At 45.0% G+C, this 19,069-nt stretch overlaps 2 pseudogenes across 2 annotated transcripts in view; both read left to right on the top strand.

The window, feature by feature from the left end:
- Positions 1-12,127: 12,127 nt before the first annotated feature.
- LOC309652559 (melanoma-associated antigen B4 pseudogene) lies at positions 12,128-17,064 on the top strand (annotated as a pseudogene). Its single transcript has one exon. The product of its transcript is annotated as a melanoma-associated antigen B4 pseudogene (transcript).
- LOC309652789 (melanoma-associated antigen B18 pseudogene) overlaps positions 15,970-19,069 on the top strand; it is a 27,929-nt pseudogene continuing 24,829 nt past the window's right edge. The window contains exons 1-2 of the transcript in view: positions 15,970-16,169; positions 17,004-17,630. The product of the transcript in view is annotated as a melanoma-associated antigen B18 pseudogene (transcript). The remainder of the gene's footprint in view (positions 16,170-17,003; positions 17,631-19,069) is intronic.

Here is a 19,069-nt window from a genome sequence, read left to right as displayed (position 1 = left end):
TTAGGTCAGCACTCCTTTTCCCCATACTCTATTTATTTATTTATTTATTTATTTTTGGCTGTGTTGGGTCTTCGTTTCTGTGCGAGGGGTCTCTCTAGGTGCGGCGAGCGGGGGCCACTCTTCATCGCGGTGCGTGGGCCTCTCACTATCACGGCCTCTCTTGTTGCGGAGCACAGGCTCCAGACGCGTAGGCTCAGTAGTTGTGGCTCACGGGCCCAGTTGCTCCGCTGCATGTGGGATCTTCCCAGACCAGGGCTCGAACCCGTGTGCCCTGCATTGGCAGGCAGATTCTCAACCACTGCGCCACATACTCTTCATTGATGTTATTTCATACGTTTGTAAAAACAGCTAGTTTTTTTTTTTTTGTCATAATCTGCATTCCATCCTGGGATACCTAGATCTCTGAATTGATTTTTTATTTGCATACGTGAAGGTTCACTCTTTGTTCTCTAATGTTCTATGGGATTTAAAAAATGCATAGTGTCTCATATCCATCATTACAATATCATAAAGATAGTTTTACTATTCTAAAAAATCCCCTGTACTTCATTTGTTCAACCACTTCCCCCCTGACAAAAAAATGTCTAGAAACTACTGGCCTCTTTTTTGTCTCTTTTGTTGTGTCTTTTCCAGAATATCTTACAAATGGAATCATATAGTATGTAGCATTTTCAGACTGGCCTCTTTTGCTTAGCAATGTGCATTTAAGGTTCATCCATGTTATCCCGTGAATTAGGAGTTGATAGTTTATTACTTTTTATTGTTGAATAGTATTCCATTGTATGTATGTACCACAGATTATTTATTCACTCACCTATTAAAGGCATCTTGGTTTTTGGTAAGGTAATTATGGATAATGCTGTTATAAGCATTTATGTGCAGTTATTTGTGTTGACATTAAGTTTTCAATTCAATTGGATAAACAGGAGCACAATTTCTGGATTGTATCAGAAAACATGTTTAGCTTTTTAAGAAACTGCTAAACTGTTTCCAAAATAGCTGCACCATTTTGCATTTTCAACATCAATGTGTGAGAGATCCAAATGCATCCTTGCTAGCCTTTCAGTAGGTGTGCACTGGTAAAAAATTGTTGTTTTAACTTGCATTTCCTTAATGCCAAATTGTGTTGTACATCCTTTCATATGTCTATTTATCATCTGTCTATCTTCTTTTGTGAGATATTTGTTGAGATCTTTTGTCCACTTTTAAAATAAGGTAATGTATTATTTTTGTAGAACATCTGTAATAACACAAACTGGGAGGCTTACAACAAAAGGAGTTTATTCTCTCACAGTTATGAAGGCCAGAAGTCTGAAATCAAGCTGTCAAAAGAGTTGGTTCCTTCTGGAGGCTCTAAGGGAAGATCCATTTCCAGACCTTTCTCCTACCTTCTGGTAACTACCCAGCAATTCTTGGATGTTCCTTGGCTTGTAAATACATCTCTCCAATCTCTGCCTACACCTCCATATTCACATGCCTTTCCCCTCTATGTCTGTGTCTCAATTCTTCCTCTGTCTTTCTCTTATGGGACCTGTCCTTGGGTAGATCATCCTTAATCCAGGATGATCACATCTTGAGATCTTTAACTTAATTACATCTGCAAAGACTTTTTCCAAATAAGGTCACATTCATAGGTTTCAACAGTCTCTTTTTAGAGACACCATTTAAATCACTACTGGTTCCTTGTTTTATTATTGTTGAGTTTTAAGAGTTCTTTGTACATTCAAATACAAGTCATTTATCAGATATGTGATTTGCAAATATTTTCTCTCAATTTGTGGCTTAGTTTTTCATTCTCTTAACAGTATCTTTCACAGAGCAAAACTTTTTAATTTTAATAAAGTCCAACTTATAAGATTTTTTCTTTTATAGATTGTGCTTTTGCTATTGTATCTAAAACTCATCACCACATCCAAAGTCATAGATTTTCTCCTGTATTTTCTTCCAGAAGTTACATAGTTTTGCAGTTTACATTTGGATATATACTCTATTTTGAGTTAATTTTTGTGTAAGGTGTGAGGTTTGTGACTAAGTCCATTTTTTCCCATATGAACATCCATTGCTCTAGCACTACTTGGTGAAAAAAATTATTTTTCACTTATTGATATTTGCCTTTGCACCTTTGTCGAAAGTTAGTTGACTATATTTGTGTGGGACTATTTCTGGGCTCTCAATTCTCTGGTTCAACGATCTATTTGTCTATTCTTTCACCAATACTATGTTGTCTTGATTACTACAGCTTTATTTTAAGCCTTGAAATAGGGTACTGTGAATCTTCAAACTTCAGTCTTCTTTTTCAACATTGTGTTGGCTCTTCTAGGACCTTTGCCACTCCATATAAATATTAGAATCAGTTTTTTTTTTTTAATATCTACAAAGAAGTTGCTGGGATTTTGATTGGGACTGCATTAAATGTATAGATTAAGTTAGAAATAATTCACATCTTAATGATGGTGAGTCTATCAATTCATTAACAGAGAATATTTCTCCATTTATTTAGATCCTCTTGGTAAGTGTTTTGTAGTTTTCCACAAATCGATGTGGTATATATTTTGTTAGATTTATATTTAAGTATTTCATTTTTTTGCATTGGTAAATGTTTTTGCTTTTTTAAACTTCTAATTTCAATTGTTAATTGCTGGTATATGGTAAAGCAATTATACTCAGTTATTAGTTCCAGGAAGCTTTCTTTATAGATTCTTTGTGGCTTTCTACATAGACAATCATTTCCTCTGCAAAAAATATATAATTTTAATTTATCCCTTTCCTATCTGTATACCTTTTATCTATTTGTTATTGTTTGTCTTGCACTGGATAGGCCTTCCATCATGATATTGAACTGGAGTAATGAGAGGACATCTTTGTTTCATTTCCAGTCTTAAGGGGAAAGCATTCACTCCCTCATTATTAGGTATAAGGTTAGCTATAGGTTTTATGTACCCTTTATCAGGTTACGGAAATTCCTGTCTAAACCTACTTTTTAAAGTTTTTATCCTAAATGGGTATTAAAAATTTCAAATTATTTTTCTACATCTATTGATATGATAACATTTTTCTTATTCAGTCTATTACCTGATAAAATCACTAATTGATTTATAAATGTTATATTAGGCTTGAATTCTGGAAATGAGCCCTACTTGGTAATAATGTATTACTCCTTTTACATACAGCTGAATTCCATTTGCTATTATTTTGTTAAGGATTTTTTTGTCTATGTTCATAAGAGATATTTGTCTGTAGTTTTCTTCTCCAGTAATATATTTATCTGGCTTTGGGCTTAGGGTGATGCTGGCCTCATAAAAAAAACTGAGAGTGCTTCTCTCTTCTTCTATTTTCTGAAAAAGATTGCAGATGATTTGTATTATTTCATCCTTAAATATTTAATGGAATTCATCAATGAAACTATCTGGGCCTAAAGATTCCTTTATTTAGAAGGTTTTTAACTATTAATTAAATTTCTTTCATAGGCGTAAGGCTCTTCAGACTATCTATTTCAATTTAAATGAGTTTAGGTAGTTTGTGCCTTTCAAGGAGCTAATCCATTTCATCTTTATCAAATTTGTAGACATAGAGCTGTTCATAACATTCCATTTTGATAAAAATCCTTTTAATGTCCCTGGGATCTGGAGTGGTGATCCCTCTTTTATTCCTGATATTGGTAGCTGATGTCTTCTCTATTTTCTTTCTTGGTTATCCTGGCTAGTGACTTACCAAGTTTATTGATGTCATTGAGGATTTTATGGATTTTCTCTACTGTTTTCCTATTTTAAAATTCCATTTATTTATAATTATTTTTTATTATTTCCTTTCTTCTGCTCATTTTACGTTTAATTTGCTCTTTTTTCTCTAGTTTCCTAAGGTGGGCTCTTAGGTTATTTGCATTAGAGCTTTCTTTTTTTTCTAATATTTGCATTTAATCCTCTAAATTTCTCTCTAGGCAGTAGTTTAGTAGCAATCCACAAATTCTGGTAATCTGTATTTTCATTTTCACTTATTTCAAGAAATTTTTAGATTTCAAGAGAAATTTTAATTTTAAAGAAGAAATCTTTGATATAAATTTTAAAGAAGAAATCTTTGATTTATGGGTTATTTATAAGTGTATTGTTTAAGTTATAAATATTTGGGAACTTTCCAGATATATTTCTGTTATTGATTTCTAATGTCTGCTATGATCTGAGAACATACTTTGTATGATTTGTATTCTTTTAAATTTGTTAAGGTGTGTTTAATGGTGTTTTATGGACAGAGATATGGATGAAAATGTGGTGTATACAGTAGGCCCTTATTAGTTATCTATTTTATGTATAGTAGTGTGTATACTGTATAGCACAGGGAACTCTACTCAATACTCTGTAATGGCCTATATGGGAAAAGAATCTAAAAAAGAGTGGATACATGTATATGTATAACAGATTCACTTTGTTGTAGACCTGAAACTAACACAACATTGTAAATCAACTATACTCCAATAAAAAATTTTTTAAAATTTTAAAAAAGAAAGAAAAAGAAAATGTGGTCTAGCTTGGTGAATGTCACATGTGAGCTTGAGAAGAATGTATATTCTGCTGTTGTTGTTGGATGGAGTAGTGTATGTCAATTAGGTCAAGCTGATTGTTAGGATTGCTCATGCCATCTATATATTTGTAATGATGTTCTGACTTCTTCATCTATCAATTACTGACACAGAAGTGTTGATGCCTGCAACTATGACTGTTTATTTCTTCTTTCAGTTCAATCAGTTTTTGCCTCATGTACTGTGATGCTCTGTTGTTAGGTGCATATATGTTTGAGGTTGTAATACAGTCTTGGATAATTGATCCTTTTATTATTACATAATGTCTCTTCACATCCCTGATATTATTCCTTGTTCTGAAATCTGCTTTGGCTGAAATTTATATAGCTACTTTAGCTTTTTTTGACTACTGTTATCATGGTATATCTGTCTCTATCCCTCTACTTTTTTTTAAGCAGTCTACTCTGAAGTGCATTTTGTTGAATTCAAAGGTGAAATGCCTAACCGAGATATAAGAAACTAAAATAAAGTTAGACAAGCATGCATCATGAGACAAACCAGTGATGAGTCCCATTCAAACAAAATCAGAGCAGATACTAGTTCATACCACAGCCCCCATGAATGTGTTTCTATTTAATAGAAACATACATTAACAGTAGCAACACAACGGCCACATAATGAGACCATAAGTGCACTTGAACTTTTAGTTAGTTCTGGCTAGGCTCTGACAAGTCTACCATTCTTTTTTCACCAGCCAAGTAAACAAAAGAATTTATCTGTTAATGTCAGAAACCTTAAAGTTCTTTATTCAGCTGAAAATGACCACAAGTAAGGGTGCATTTTCTAGCTTCCTGCTTCCTCAATACAGATTTGCCTAACAGGTTAATTTCAGCATAACAGAAGGTGTCATCTGGCTGGCTGCACCATGTACTGGTGAAAGGAACAAGTTTAACGCGCTTTGCGCTCAGGTTGCTAAGCTTCTTGGCTGGCCCTGTCTTTCCCTGCACCTTGGTTCTCAGCATTCTGAGACTTGGTCAGCTGAAGATAAAAGAAATCTACCAGACAGTTTAGAGGTATGTTCTTAACAAGATAATCCATCACATCATCTAAAGACTGCTTCTTTTCCTGTAGCTGACTCTTGCTTGAGTGCTTTAGTTCAATTACAATATAGATTTATTCCAATTACAGTAAGCTGGTTATGTGTCTACCATGTATGTGAATTGTCCTTGCTCTCGTTTTAATTAATAGACATTATTTTTAGAGCAGTTTTAGACTTACAGAAATATTGAGCCGAAAGCACTAGTTCCCATATACCCCCACCCTGACACACACACACACACAGTTTTCCCTATTACTGACATCTTGCATTAAGTGTGGTACATTTGTTACAATTAATAAACTAATATTAATATATTATCATTAACTAAAGTCCATAGTTTACATTAGGGTCACTCTCTGTGTTGTATAGACCTTATAGATTTTGACAGATGTATAATGTTATGTATCCCCCATTACAGTATCATAGAGAAGAGTTTCACTGTACTAAAATCCCTCATCCTTTTGCTTTTAACCTATCAGAGTCTTGATACACAAATGGGTTTCTCATAGATAGCATATAGTTGAGTCTTTTTTAATTTATTTTTTATCCACTGTGACAATTTCTGCCTTCTAACTCGTGTTTTAGAGTATTCACATTTAAAGTGATTATTGATATATCAATAGTTTTACTAAAATCTACTATTTGTGTAACTGTTTTCTATTTGTTGCATTTTCTCTTTTTTATATCCTTTTCTTATGCTCTCTGGTATTAACTGGGCATTTTATATGATTCTATTTTATCTCTTTTCTTGATATATCATTCATACTTTTCTTTAACCTCTTCACTGGTTTTCCTAGGGTTTACAATACACATTTCTAAATAATCTTAATCCACCCTCAAGTAATACCATATTGTTTCACATGTAGTGCCGATTCTTTGTAACAGAGGATTTCTAATTCCTTCCTGTCTCTTGTGGCATTGCTCTCGTTTATTTCACTTGTCCATGTGCTACAATCACCTAGTCCATTGTTACTATTGCTGCTTAAAACAAACATTTTTAAATTAATTAAGAATGACAAAAGTTAAAGATTTCATTTTATCTCCATTTATTCCTTCTCTGATGCTTTTCCTTTTTTATACTCATCCGAGTTTCTGACCTATATCATTTTCTTTCCACATAATGAATTTATTTTAACATTTCTTGCACAGTAGATCTACTATGAGGCCTATGAGGTAATGAATTGACTCAGGGTTTTTTTGTCTGTTTGTTTGACTGAGAAAGTCTTTATTTCCCCTTCTCTCTCTCTCTCTCTTTTTTTAATTTTGTTGGATACAGAATTCTAGTTGATACTTTTTCTTTCAACATTTTAAGGATTTCACTTCACTCTCTTCTTGCTTGCATGTTTTCTGATGAGGAGTTTGCTATAATCTTTATTTTTCTTCCTCTTTAGGAGACGTGTCTCTCCCACCCCCAACTTTCTTCAAAATGTTGTCTTTGCCTTTGGTTTTCTGCAGTGTGAATACGATATGCCCAGGTGTAGTTTGTTTGTTTTGGTATTTATCTTGGTGTTCTCTGAGCTGTCTGGATCTATGTTTTGGTGTCTGTCACTAATGTTAGAAAGTCCTTGGCCTATTGTTTCAAATGTATTTCTACCCCCATTCTTCTCTGTCTGGCATTGGAATTATCTGTATATTACACCTTCTGATATTGTCCCATGGTTTTTGGGTGTTCTGTTAATTTTTTTCTTCTTTGTTTCTCTTTTTGATTCAATTGAGGAGGTGCAATTCACCTATCTTCAGATTTACTGATTGTTTCCTCACATGTGTCACATCTACTAATGAGCCTGTCAAAGGTATTTTTTCAATTCTCTTACTGTATTTTTGATTTCTAGCATTTAGTTTTGATTCTTTCTTATAGTTTCCTTCTCTCTAATAACATTACTTATTTAGTCTTGCATGTTGTCTATTTTTCCTATTAGAGTTCTTAAAATAGTACTCAAATTTATTTAAATTCCTTGTCTAGAAATTTCAAAATCTGTGAAGTAAAAACCTAACAAATGCTAACTAGATTAATATTTACCACTAACTATTATGTTTAACCTCTAACTATTGATGATTGTTGATTCTGAGTGTCAGGTATATTGGGTTCATTTTACTCTTCTCTGTACGGTTGTGTACCATTAATAATTTCTCTAGTGAAAATGTTCATGATAAATATCATATCTTTATACCACATTTTCTTTCTCCAGTAATCTGTTGATGAGAAATTGCTAAACTCATTTTATTAGGTGTGCTGACCTTCATACAGAGACCAAATAATGACACCCCAAGAAAAAAAGTCACTTGAGCTAAGCTCACTTACATAGAGGCATCTATCCTAAATAAATTCATGGCATATCCAATACAGCAGTGAGTAAAGAGGCTGACTTCAAGAAATGCAAAGATATTATGACATTACAAAAAACTGTCAACTGGAATTTCTCTGTATTAATAGATTAGAGGATAAAATGTATTTGATCATGTCCAGGGGTGTAGAAAAAGCCTTTGAAAAAATACTTAACACCATGGTAAAAAGCCTTTAGTAAAATAACATTTGAAGAGAATTTTCATTTCCTAAAATCTACAGCAAACTTAGATAAATGTGAAATGTTAGAAGCATTCCCATCAAAGTCAGGACAAAGACACAGATATTGTGGTACTGTATCTACTGTTTAAAAGTGGGCTGGAATACATAACTAGAGGAACAAGAATATTGAAATAAATAAGGGGAAGGAATATTGAAAAGACAGAGGTAATAAATGGTAACAATATAACCCTCTAATTAGAAAATCCCAAGGAACCAGTGCACAAAATACTCAAATGAACAAGAGACTCCAAAAGCTGTTGTATATAAGATTACTATACCAAAATCAGGAGCCTAGCCACACAAAATCAATAGCTAATTAGAATAATTAATAGAAAATACTCCCATAACAACAGCAGCAACATGCAAAACTTACCTAAAAGGAAACTTAACAAAAATGTACATGATCTTTTTGTAGACAACTATAAAAATGTACTGATAGAAAAAGAAACCCCAAATAAATAAAGAAGTATACTATGTTTATTCATGGGGAAAAGAATACTGTAAATATGCCAATTCTCCTTATTTACAGATTTACCACGTGGTATGGACTGAATTGTGCCCTCCCCACCCCCCGCAAATTCATATGCTGAAGCCCTAATCCACCACTGTGACTGTATTTGGAGACAGGGTCTTTAGGGAGGTTATTAAGGTTAAATGAAGTCATAAGGGTGGGGCTCTAATCCAATAAGGTTGATGTCCTTACAGGAAGAGGAATTGACACCAGATATCATTCTCTTTCTGTGTATTTACAGAGAAGAGTCCCTGTGAGGACACAGCAAAAAGCCAGAAGGAGAGCTCTTACCAGAAATTGAGTCGGCCAGCACCTCTATCGGGAACTACTAGCCTCTAGAACTGTGAGAAAATAAATTTCTGTTGTTAAGACATCCAGCCTGTGGTATTTTGTTACAGCAGCCTGAACATGCTAATACACTGCCTCATATGTAGTTTCCAAGATGGCTACCAGACTTGGGCTGCTGTTTACTAAACTCAATCCAGGAGAAACTATAAAAGGGAGAATGAAAGAACAATACCAGCAACAACAAAGCAACATAAATGAGAACCCCCTGGGAGAGACTAAGTCTGTGTTGAACTAGAACCTGAGTGTGGGCAGGTAGGGGGATGCCCTGAATTCGAGACAGGTCTGTAGCCTGCAAGAGAGGCAGATGACAGGATTGATTAGAGAAAAGCCTTTAAACTTGAGCCCTTGGTTCTTCCACTGTGCTCTGGGACCATGAATCTCTACTGCTTCACTGAAGGAACCTGAGGCAGCATTTCAGAGCCCGCATGCCAGGAGCATGGGACACCAAAGATTGGGCTGGATGTGGCAGTATGGTCCACAGGCTGTGAGATAACCATCTGAAACTTTGTTAGTGGATGACAACTGGCCTTTTTAAATGATCATCTTAATAGACTACCACACACGGACTCAAAGAGAATAGCAAGTAACACAGCAGTTGCACAAAAGGACAGAAATTCATTTCTGAACTTTTGGGCAATGCCCCTGATGTCAACAAAGAGAGACCACAGTGAGAACTGTCAGGCTAAGGAGCCCCTTCACTAACTCCTCTGGGATTCTGTGGGGCATGGTTGGGGACAGGGATGGAGTCATACCAGAGAAGGACGGAATCGCAGGCCCTGCCAGCAGTCAGTGTGAGGACCTTGAGTGAGACCTGACGGGCTCCAAACCACAGAAGAGAGTCTCGCCTCCTTTCCCCTCAGCTCATCTTACCTGCACCAGCCATCTCTGGGAGGCTCCAGGCAGAAGTGTCCAGATGAGGTGTGCCTGCACTTCACACCAGCAGTCTCAGGGAGCTGATGTCTTTGATGCGAGGCCTCGGCCTCAGGTCAGCAGACGGGAGGTAGCCCAGCACCTACAGGGAGTCAAGAGAAGACACTGAGAGGGGATTGAGAGCAGCATCCACCATAGAACAGGGGGCCCCAAAGAGGCCTCACTGTCAGTCTCGGGGGACCCAGGCATGGCTGTGAGGCTCAGGCCCCCAGATACTTCCGGCTGGGGGTGCCGACAGAAATGAGAGCCAAGGTGTGACGCCTGCTGACTCAGCTCAGCAGAGGGAAAAGTCCCAGGACCTGCCAAGAGTCAATGAAAGGCCCACGTGCCAGTCCTGCGGGAAGCTCCGCCGGCACCACCCCACACCTCCCGTCCCGCCTCACCTCGCCCCGTCCCGCCTCGCCCCGCCCCACCCAGCCCCGCCCCGGCCGGGGTCCGCCCCGCCCCGGCCGGCCGGGACCCGCTCCGCCCCTGCTGTCCTCCTGGAGCCCAGATGCGCATGACCGGAAGTGACGTCCTCCTAACCACGCTGCGGGGGCGAGGCCATTTTTGAGAGTTGCCGTCCCGTGAGGGTGAGTCGTGGGAGGAGTCCCACGTCTCCTCAGGTGTCAAGGTGTGAGGTGACCCCAGTTAGAAGTGCGGGGACACACCCCCGACACCCCCAATCCCCTTTCCCTCCGCAAAGAGGTGGCCACGCAGGCCCCGCCCACCCCGCCCCTGCTCTCGGCCCGAGAGGCTCGGGCCTGGCTGTTAGGCCCCAAGTCCATCCGCTTCCCCCGTGGGGTCTCGGGCAAGGAAGGCCTCGCTCTGAGGCTGGTGGACCCTGGCTCAGCTCAGTAGAGGGAGCGCCCCAGGCCCTGTGCAGTGAAGGACGGGACCCTCGTGGGGACCGAGGGGCTCCACACCCCAGAAGGGCGGCCACGCAGACCCCGCCCCTGACGTCAGCCTGGGAGCCTCCGGGCAGGTCTCAAGACGGAGGGGCTCCCTCAGTGCGAACGCGGGCGGGCGGATGGATGGACGGACGGACGCGGGAGACTCAGGGAGGAGGGGGCCTTGTTCTGAGGGGCTGGCCGCAGGTCAGCAGAGGGAGGATTTCCAGGGCACGGGAGGAGTCAGGGTGAGGACCGTCCTCCCCGTCGCAAGGGCACCTCAGAACCCCTCCCCTGCTGTCAGCCGCTTCCTTCCGGCCACACACGGAGAAGGGAGGGCGGCTGTCTGAGAGGGGAGGTGCAGGCCAGCAGAAGGCGCGCCCCTGAGCACTCCCAAGAGTCAGCCCAAGCCCTTGAGTGAGGACCAGTGGGGCCGCCAACCACAGGGCCTCGACCTGTCTGCCGCACGCTGCAGGCTTGGTAAAACTCTGCCACATGCGGCCGCGTGGTCACCCTCACTGCCTCCTAATGAGACTCAAGGAGGTGCCGGCACTGGTGCGAGCAGATGGCCCTCGGGGCAAGAGGGGAGCTCCAGGCTGCACCGGCCGTCCAGGGAGGACCCCGAGTGAGGACTAAGGGAGCCACCCACCCCGAAGAGAAGGGACGAGAGAGAATATGGCCTGTCCCCTCCTGCCAACCCGTAAACTCCCAAGGAAGGACTGTCAGGCTGAGACTGCCCGTAATTTCCTCTGCCAGGTCCAAGGGAGGTTAGAGCTTTGTTCTGAAGGGGCCATCACCAGGCAGCAGAAGGGAGGGTCCCAGGACCCTTCGGTGGTGGGCTGAACGCTCCCTCCTTTCCTCCTCCTGGGTGTCATGGAAGATGGTGGTGTCAACTTCAGAGCAGCAGACGGGATGGGGTGGGGGGGGGGGGTGGGGGAGTCTTGCCAGCAACTGTCATCCTGACTCTGAATGGGAACCGCGAGGACCTACGTCCCCTGCCAGCCCCCACTGTCACCCCCGTACCGCCCAGGCAGGGCTGGCTGGCTGTGCCCCAAGGCTCACTCTACCGTCCTCCACAGGGGTCTCAGGGGACAGGCGGAGCAGGAGAACGGGAGCCCTGTGGGTCCTCGAGCAGTGCCCTCAAGGACCCTGCAGAGGCGGCCTTGGTTAAAGCCAGGGAGGAATCTCCCTGCTGAAGGTGCTCACAGCATCTCCTTGTCCCTCCCCCAGGTGCCCTCATTGCCTGCCTTCCTGCCCACACTCCCGCCTGCTGGCCCTGACCTGTGCCGTCATGCCTCGGGGCCAGAAGAGCAAGCGCCGTGCCCGCGAGAGACGCCAGCAGGCCCGGGCGGAGACGCAGATTCTCAAGGGTGCCCAGGCCACTGAGGCGGCGGCAGCGGCGGCGGCAGCAGAGATAGAAGAGTCGCCCCCCTCCCCCGCTTCTGTTTCTCGGGGTACTCCCCCGAGCTCCCGTGCTGCTGGCGCTCGCCGGGAGCCTCAGGGAGCCCCAGCCACTAGCTGTCGTGATGCAGGGGTTTCCTGCCCAGGATATGAAGAGGGTGCCCGGGCGAGCCAAGATGAGGAAAGTGTAAGTACCTCCCAGGAAGCACCTTCCACTCACAGCACTTGGAGAGATCCTCTGTCCAGGAAGGCCAGCAAGTTGGTGGGGTTCCTGCTGGAGAAGTACAAGCTGAAGGAGCCCATCCTGCAGGCAGCAATGCTGAAGATTTTCAGCAAGAAGTACAAGAAGCACTTCCCTGAGATCCTCAGGAGAGCCTCTGAGCGCATGGAGCTGGTCTTTGGCCTCGAGCTGAAGGAAGTCGACCCCAGCCGTCACTCCTACGCCCTCATCAGCAAGCTGGCCCTCCCCAGCGAGGGAAGTCCGAGTGATGAGTCGGGGCTGCCCACGTCCGGTCTCCTGATGATGCTCCTGGGCATGATCTTCAAGAAGGGCAACCGTGCCACCGAGGAGGAGATCTGGGAATTCCTCAATGCGTTGGGGTTGTATGCTGGGAGGAGGCACTTGATCTTTGGGGAGCCCAGGAGGCTCATCAGCGAAGAGTTCGTGCAGCAGAAGTACCTGACGTACCGCCAGGTGCCCAACAGCGATCCTCCGCGCTATGAGTTCCTGTGGGGCCCGAGAGCACACGCTGAAACCAGCAAGATGAAAGTGCTGGAGTTTGTGGCCAAGGTCGCTGGTACCATCCCCAGTGCCGTCCCAAATCTCTATGAGGAGGCTCTGCAAGATGAGGAAGAGAGAGCAGCAGTGAGAGCCGCGGCCAGGGCTGCAGCTGTGGCTGAGGGCAGTGCACTTCCAGGGCCAAGGCCCCGCAGCTCCTCCCACATCTAGGGAGGGAGGCCGCGGGCAGTTTGTTCACTTTGTTTTGGAAGAGAGCAGTCAAGCTCCTAAGTAGTGCAGAGTAGTAGGGGTGGAGGGAACAAAGTATAGATCTTATTTATCTTCCTGTTTTAAACTAGTAACTTCTATACATTATTTATTGATTTATTTAGGTTTTTTCAAATGTTTTTTTCTTGTAATAGATAGTGTGTTTTCTTAAGAGTATTGAATTCGTGCATGACATTGCTTGCATATTTATTGCTGTTTAAAGAGTTCTAAAGTTACAGTTTTGGTATATGTAAAAGAAATTCACGAACCATCTATATTTTCTGTATGATCCACAAGTAGAAAACATGGCACTGCAATAGAGATTTTCATGGAAACGTGAAAGACGACCACAGAAAATATTTAGAAACAAAAAATGGAGAAAACATAGAGTAAAAGGTATTTAATTCGTGGTTTGCCTTATTTCTTTTAAACTTTTTCATTTGTATTTGTTTCTTTTGTCCTAGTGCACTGCATATTCTCTGCTACCTACTGGGTTAAAAATAAACTCTGATGGGAGGGTGGTATTTTGGGGGTTCATAATAATCATATCATAACTGCCATTCATCAAAAACCCAAAATTTCTTAATGAGTATGCCACTGCTTTATATGTAGTACATAACATTCCAACATTCATGCAGGATAGGATTTGGCAGACTCCCTTTATAGGTGAATAACTTGCAAATTTCTCAAGGTCACAAGTGACCTTGCTGGGTCTAGTCCCCTGGTCGGGAATAGTCTAGAGCCTACACTCTTCCACTCCTCCCAGCCTAAGCCAGACCTTACGTCTTTTAATTCATTTTTCTTCTCACCACTCCAAAAGGTATCTCATGGGATAAAAGGGGCCCTGTTCCCAAAGCACTGTTTTGGAATACAGTAATAGTAATGCTGAATAAGTGAATGGTATGAATAAAAAAAAAATATTCGGTGACAGTGGGGTCTTCTACATATGCAATGTCAGATAACCTGAAAAGATCAGCATCTCCTCATTTACTCTTCAAGTTTCTCAGGGACATAAAAGCCTTGGTTTAAGAGCTGTGTCCTCAGGTCAGTGGAGGGAGGAGTCCCAGCCTCTGATAGTTATTCAAGGTGAGGACCTTAGAAGAGAAGGGGGCCCCACAAAGTGTACCCTGCTTTCTCCCTTGTGCGGCCATGGGCAGAGCTGTGTGTCTGAAGGTACCCCTTCTTTTCCTCTGGGGCAAGGGTGGAGAGGTTCTCAGGGAGGCGAGTTCCTTGGTCTTGTGGCAGCATCTCCAATCCTGCCCAAGTAGGAGATCCTAACAGGCCTTAATTTGATTCAGGGTGAGGACACTGGGTGCTGATGAGTGGACCCCCCATAACAAAGGGGACCACACAGAGGCCCCCGGCAGGGGTAGCCAGGGAATAGGTCTCTTACCTCCCCTTCTGGTGTCTCAGGAAGGTGAAAGCCTTGGCCTGAGGCTGGCAGGCAGACAGTCAGCAGGGAGGCTGGAGTCCCATATGCCACCTGAAGTCAAGGTAAGAAACCTGAGTTAGGACTGAGGGGCCACTGACTCCAGAAGAGTGGGGCCTTGTAAAATCCTGCTCCTCAGAAGACCCCAACAGCTTTGGACAGATCTGGTTCATCCTGACTTCCAATTCCGAATTTCCAAGAAGGTAACGCCTTTGTTCTGAGGAGCACAGCTTCAGGGGAGTGGAGGGCGGAGTCCTGGGTCTGGTCAGGCATCACGATGAGGACCCTGAATGAGGAGCAAGGGGACCACTCACTCCAGAACAGAGGAGAATGCAGAGTCCCACCCCTGATGTCAGCCCCAGGCGGCCCAGGACAAAGCTTTCTGGCTGACGTGCCCCCTCTTTCCACTGGGAGTGGTCTCAGGGAGGCGAGGGCCTTGGTCTGTTGGGAACAGCCTCACTCAGTAGAGACTGGAAATCTAGTGACTCTAAATGAGGATAAAGGGACTCCACCTAGAACAGAGCCCTGCCACTGGATACTTCCCCTCGGCAAATCCAGGAATGTTGGCATGATGCGCCCCACACGTTTCCTTTTAGAGCATCTCCGGTAGATGAGGCACTTGGTCTCAGGGGCCAGCCTCACGTTCGCACAGGGAGGAGTTCCAGGTCCTGCCAAGAGTCAAAGCAGAGCACCGTGAGGACTGAGGGAACCACCCAAATCATAAAAGTGGGGACGCCACAGAATCCCTCCCTTACTGTCGCCCATGAGTGACCACAGGCAGTCATGCCCACGTGAGGCAACCCTCACATCCTCCTAGGTGGTCTCAGGGAATTAAAGGCTGTGGTATGAGAGGACAGGCCTCTCTAGGTCACGGGAAGAGTCGGTGTAAGGACTCTTGAGTGAGGACCAAGGGGAACGCCCAACCGAAAAGAGAGAGGAACACAGAGCCCCACCACCCTTTCGGCCCTGGGAAGCCCCAGGCAGGGGTAGTTCGATGTGTCCCCCACTTGCTTCCAGCTCTGGAGGACTCAGGTCAGTAGAGGGAAGAGTCCCAGATCCTGACACAGTGAGGACTACTGAGGTCACAAAGCCCAGAAGAGTGGAGCCCGGAGAATCTTGCCCTCTGCTGTTAGTCCTCAGAAGCCCCTCAGAGAGAGCTGTGGCTGCATGTGGCCTACTGTGACTTCTCCTTCTGGGGACTCAGGGTGGTGAGGACTTTGCTCTGAGGCTGGCTGACTCAGCACAGGGGGACTTTCCAGGTTGTGCTAGGAGTTGGGGTGAGGACCTAAGGCTGGAGTGGAGCAGGAAAACCATAACGATGGGGGCAGCACATCATCTCTCCCCTGCCGTCAGTCCTGGGAGACGCCTGGATAGATGTCAGGCCGAGCAGAGGCAACCCTTAACTCCTCCCAGGGTGACAGAGACGGGAGGACAGTTAATAGGTGAAGAGAGCGAGAAATTACAGGTCTTCCCAGGAGTCAGACGGAGGAGCCTGAGTGAGGACTGGCGCGGCCAACCGTAATAAGGCCTGGATTCGCCTGCCACAGCTTTCTGCCTTCGGAGACCACAGGTAGACGTGGGGAATCAGGCTACCCTCACTTCCTTCTGTTGGGCCTCAGAGAGCTGTGGGCCTTTCTACGAGCACATGTCCTCAGGTAAAGAGAGAGGAGCCACAGGCCTTCCCAGGAGTCAAACTGAGAACGCTGAGTGACGACTAAGGGGAACATGCCCCACCCCCGGAGCTGTGGGGACGACAAAGAGTCTAGCCTTGCCCCTGCTTTCAGCACTTGAAGGCTCAGGACAGGGCAGTCGGGCCGAGGCTCCTTTACGTCAGGTCTAAGGGAGGTGAGATCCTTAGCCTGAAGGTAAAGCCATTAGAGGGCAGAAGGGTGGGTCCCAGGCCCTACGTGAAGCCAACTGAGAGCACTGAATAGGGACTGAGGACCCAGTGATCCCAGGATAGAAAGGACTCCACAGAGCTGTCAGCACTGTGTTCCCCCTGTCAGGGCGGTGAGCTGGGGCACCCCTCACTTCCTCCTCATGGGTCCCCGGGACCACTGAGGTGTCAACTGCAGAGCAACAGAGAGGAGGAAGCCCAGGCCCTGGCTGCCGTCCACCTAAAGATCCTGAAGATGAACTGAGCAGACTCCCCGCCCTAGAACGCGGAAGGTCCCACTGGCAGCCCCTTCTGTCACCCCAGGGACACTCAGGTAGGCTGGCAGCCTGTAGCCCAAGGCTCACTCTACCGCCCTCCACAGGGGTCTCAGGGGACAGGCGGAGCAGGAGAACGGGAGCCCTGTGGGTCCTCGAGCAGTGCCCTCAAGGACCCTGCAGAGGCGGCCTTGGTTAAAGCCAGGGAGGAATCTCCCCGCTGAAGGTGCTCACAGCATCTCCTTGTCCCTCCCCCAGCTGCCCTCATTGCCTGCCTTCCTGCCCACACTCCCGCCTGCTGGCCCTGACCTGTGTCATCGTGCCTCGGGGCCAGAAGAGGAAGCGCCGTGCCCGCGAGAGACGCCACCAGGCCCGGGGGGAGACTCAGAGTCTCAAGGGTGCCCAGGCCACTGAGGCGGCGGCGGCGGCGGCGGCGGCGGCGGCAGAGATAGAAGAGTCGCCCTCCTCCCCCGCTTCTGTTTCTCGGGGTACTCCCCCGAGCTCCCGTGCTGCTGGCGCTCGCCGGGAGCCTCGGGGAGCCCCAGCCACTAGCTGTCGTGATGCAGGGGTTTCCTGCCCAGGATCTGAAGAGGGTGCCCAGAGCCAAGATGAGGATAGCGAGTCACAGATGAGCGGGCCTGCCCCATCCTGGACGGTTCGTCTTTCCCTCCCCTACCTGGACACCGGTGGCTGGAGCATGCCCAGAGATCCTCCCTCTCGTGGTCAAGGACCACTGCTAGGTTTCCAGCCATACCAGGACCAAGCAAGACAAAACCGCCAGCACAGGTTGACGCAGGCGCACCAAGACCGAGAAGGTGACTCAAGGTAACCCAGGGTTCGTTATGCCTCATTTGTAATAACTTAGCATTGCGGCTTTTGCTTCCCCGCCCCACCCCATGGGTTCTGCTTGGGTGCTTATGGGTAAGTGCCTGCATACTAGCAGGAAAGTTACATAACCTAAAGCTGTCAATCGATTTGTCAGTCAAATAACACAGGACACAGGGAGGGACCACCACTCTACAAAACACGGCCCTACCCCATTGCGGGGCCGCTTCTGGTTTCCAGACAGCCCGCTCTCCTGCTTTCTCGGGAGTGTACTTTTGCTCTGCTTAACTGAACTCTTGCTACTTAAAACTGCTCTACGCCTCTCGATTGAATTCTTCCTCTTTGGGAGGGCAAGAACCAAGGAAATCGCCTTTCTGCTGGTGACAGTATGGATCACACATTCATTACTTTTATCAGGTACAAGTTAAAGTTTTGATATTTTATAAAACAAATTTAGAAACCTTCCATTTTTTTTATGACCTCGAACAAGAAAAGACAGCAATGGAAGAGGGATTTCCATGGAACTGTGAATAGACTCGGCAGTTAAATAATGTGGGTCCAGTAAAAAAGAAAAGAAAAAGAGTAAATGGTGGTACATTTTTGGTTTGGTTTATTCTTTTAGTGCTTCTTTTTGTAAAATTGAAAGATGTTTTCTTAGATTATTCAAGATTGTGAGAGAAATTAAACAATAATAAAGTAGACATCCTTATCGTTGCCACTCTTATTCCCAACCATTAATTGAGCACCTACTCTTTGGAAGGCTCCATGGCAGAACTGGGGATGGTAAGAAAAAGAAGACTGAGCCACTGTCCATAGAACTTTAGAGCCTAGGAGCTGCCGCCATATCAAGAAGATGGTGAGACACACTCTAAGACCTAAATAAATGACAAGTTAAAACAAGGGGTGAGAAAGACAGGAGGTTCCAGATGAGAGCAGTCAAGTGTAAATGCTCTGAAGCAAGGAAGTTTGGCGCTTTGGGACACTGCAGTTCCCTTGAGGAGGTGATTTTAAGTTAGGCGGGATGGTGGGCTAAATGAGGCTGAGTGAATTGTGGTGAGGGAGGGTGGGACCCTTAGATGGTGGGCCTCAGAGTTGAGAGACTGAAGACTGGAATGGAAGATTACCCTGAATTTTTACTTTGGGATTGTGGGTAAAACAGAGAGAATCTCCACCCGGGGCAGGAATAAAATGGGTTCTGTGTTCCTGTCCCAGTGCAGGTGAACACAGTGCACAAACTAGGTGTTTTAATCCCATCGCCTCCAGGGAGTTTCTGAGAAACAAGGATGATACTTCCTTGAAGTGAGATGTCAAGAAGCCACTGTGATAGCACTCTTTGCACTGGGGTCAAAGGGCCAGAGGCCACTCCATTAAAGGGATGTTCTACCACTTATCTTAAGTGTAATCTGGGGAACTCCAAATGAAGGCTACATTTTTGGTGGTGG

This window comes from Balaenoptera physalus (genome assembly GCF_965194825.1).
Source record: "Balaenoptera physalus genome assembly, chromosome: X".
Taxonomy (NCBI): domain Eukaryota; kingdom Metazoa; phylum Chordata; class Mammalia; order Artiodactyla; family Balaenopteridae; genus Balaenoptera; species Balaenoptera physalus.
The sequence above is the reverse complement of the archived record's forward strand: the minus strand, read 5'-3'. Positions and strand labels throughout refer to the sequence as shown.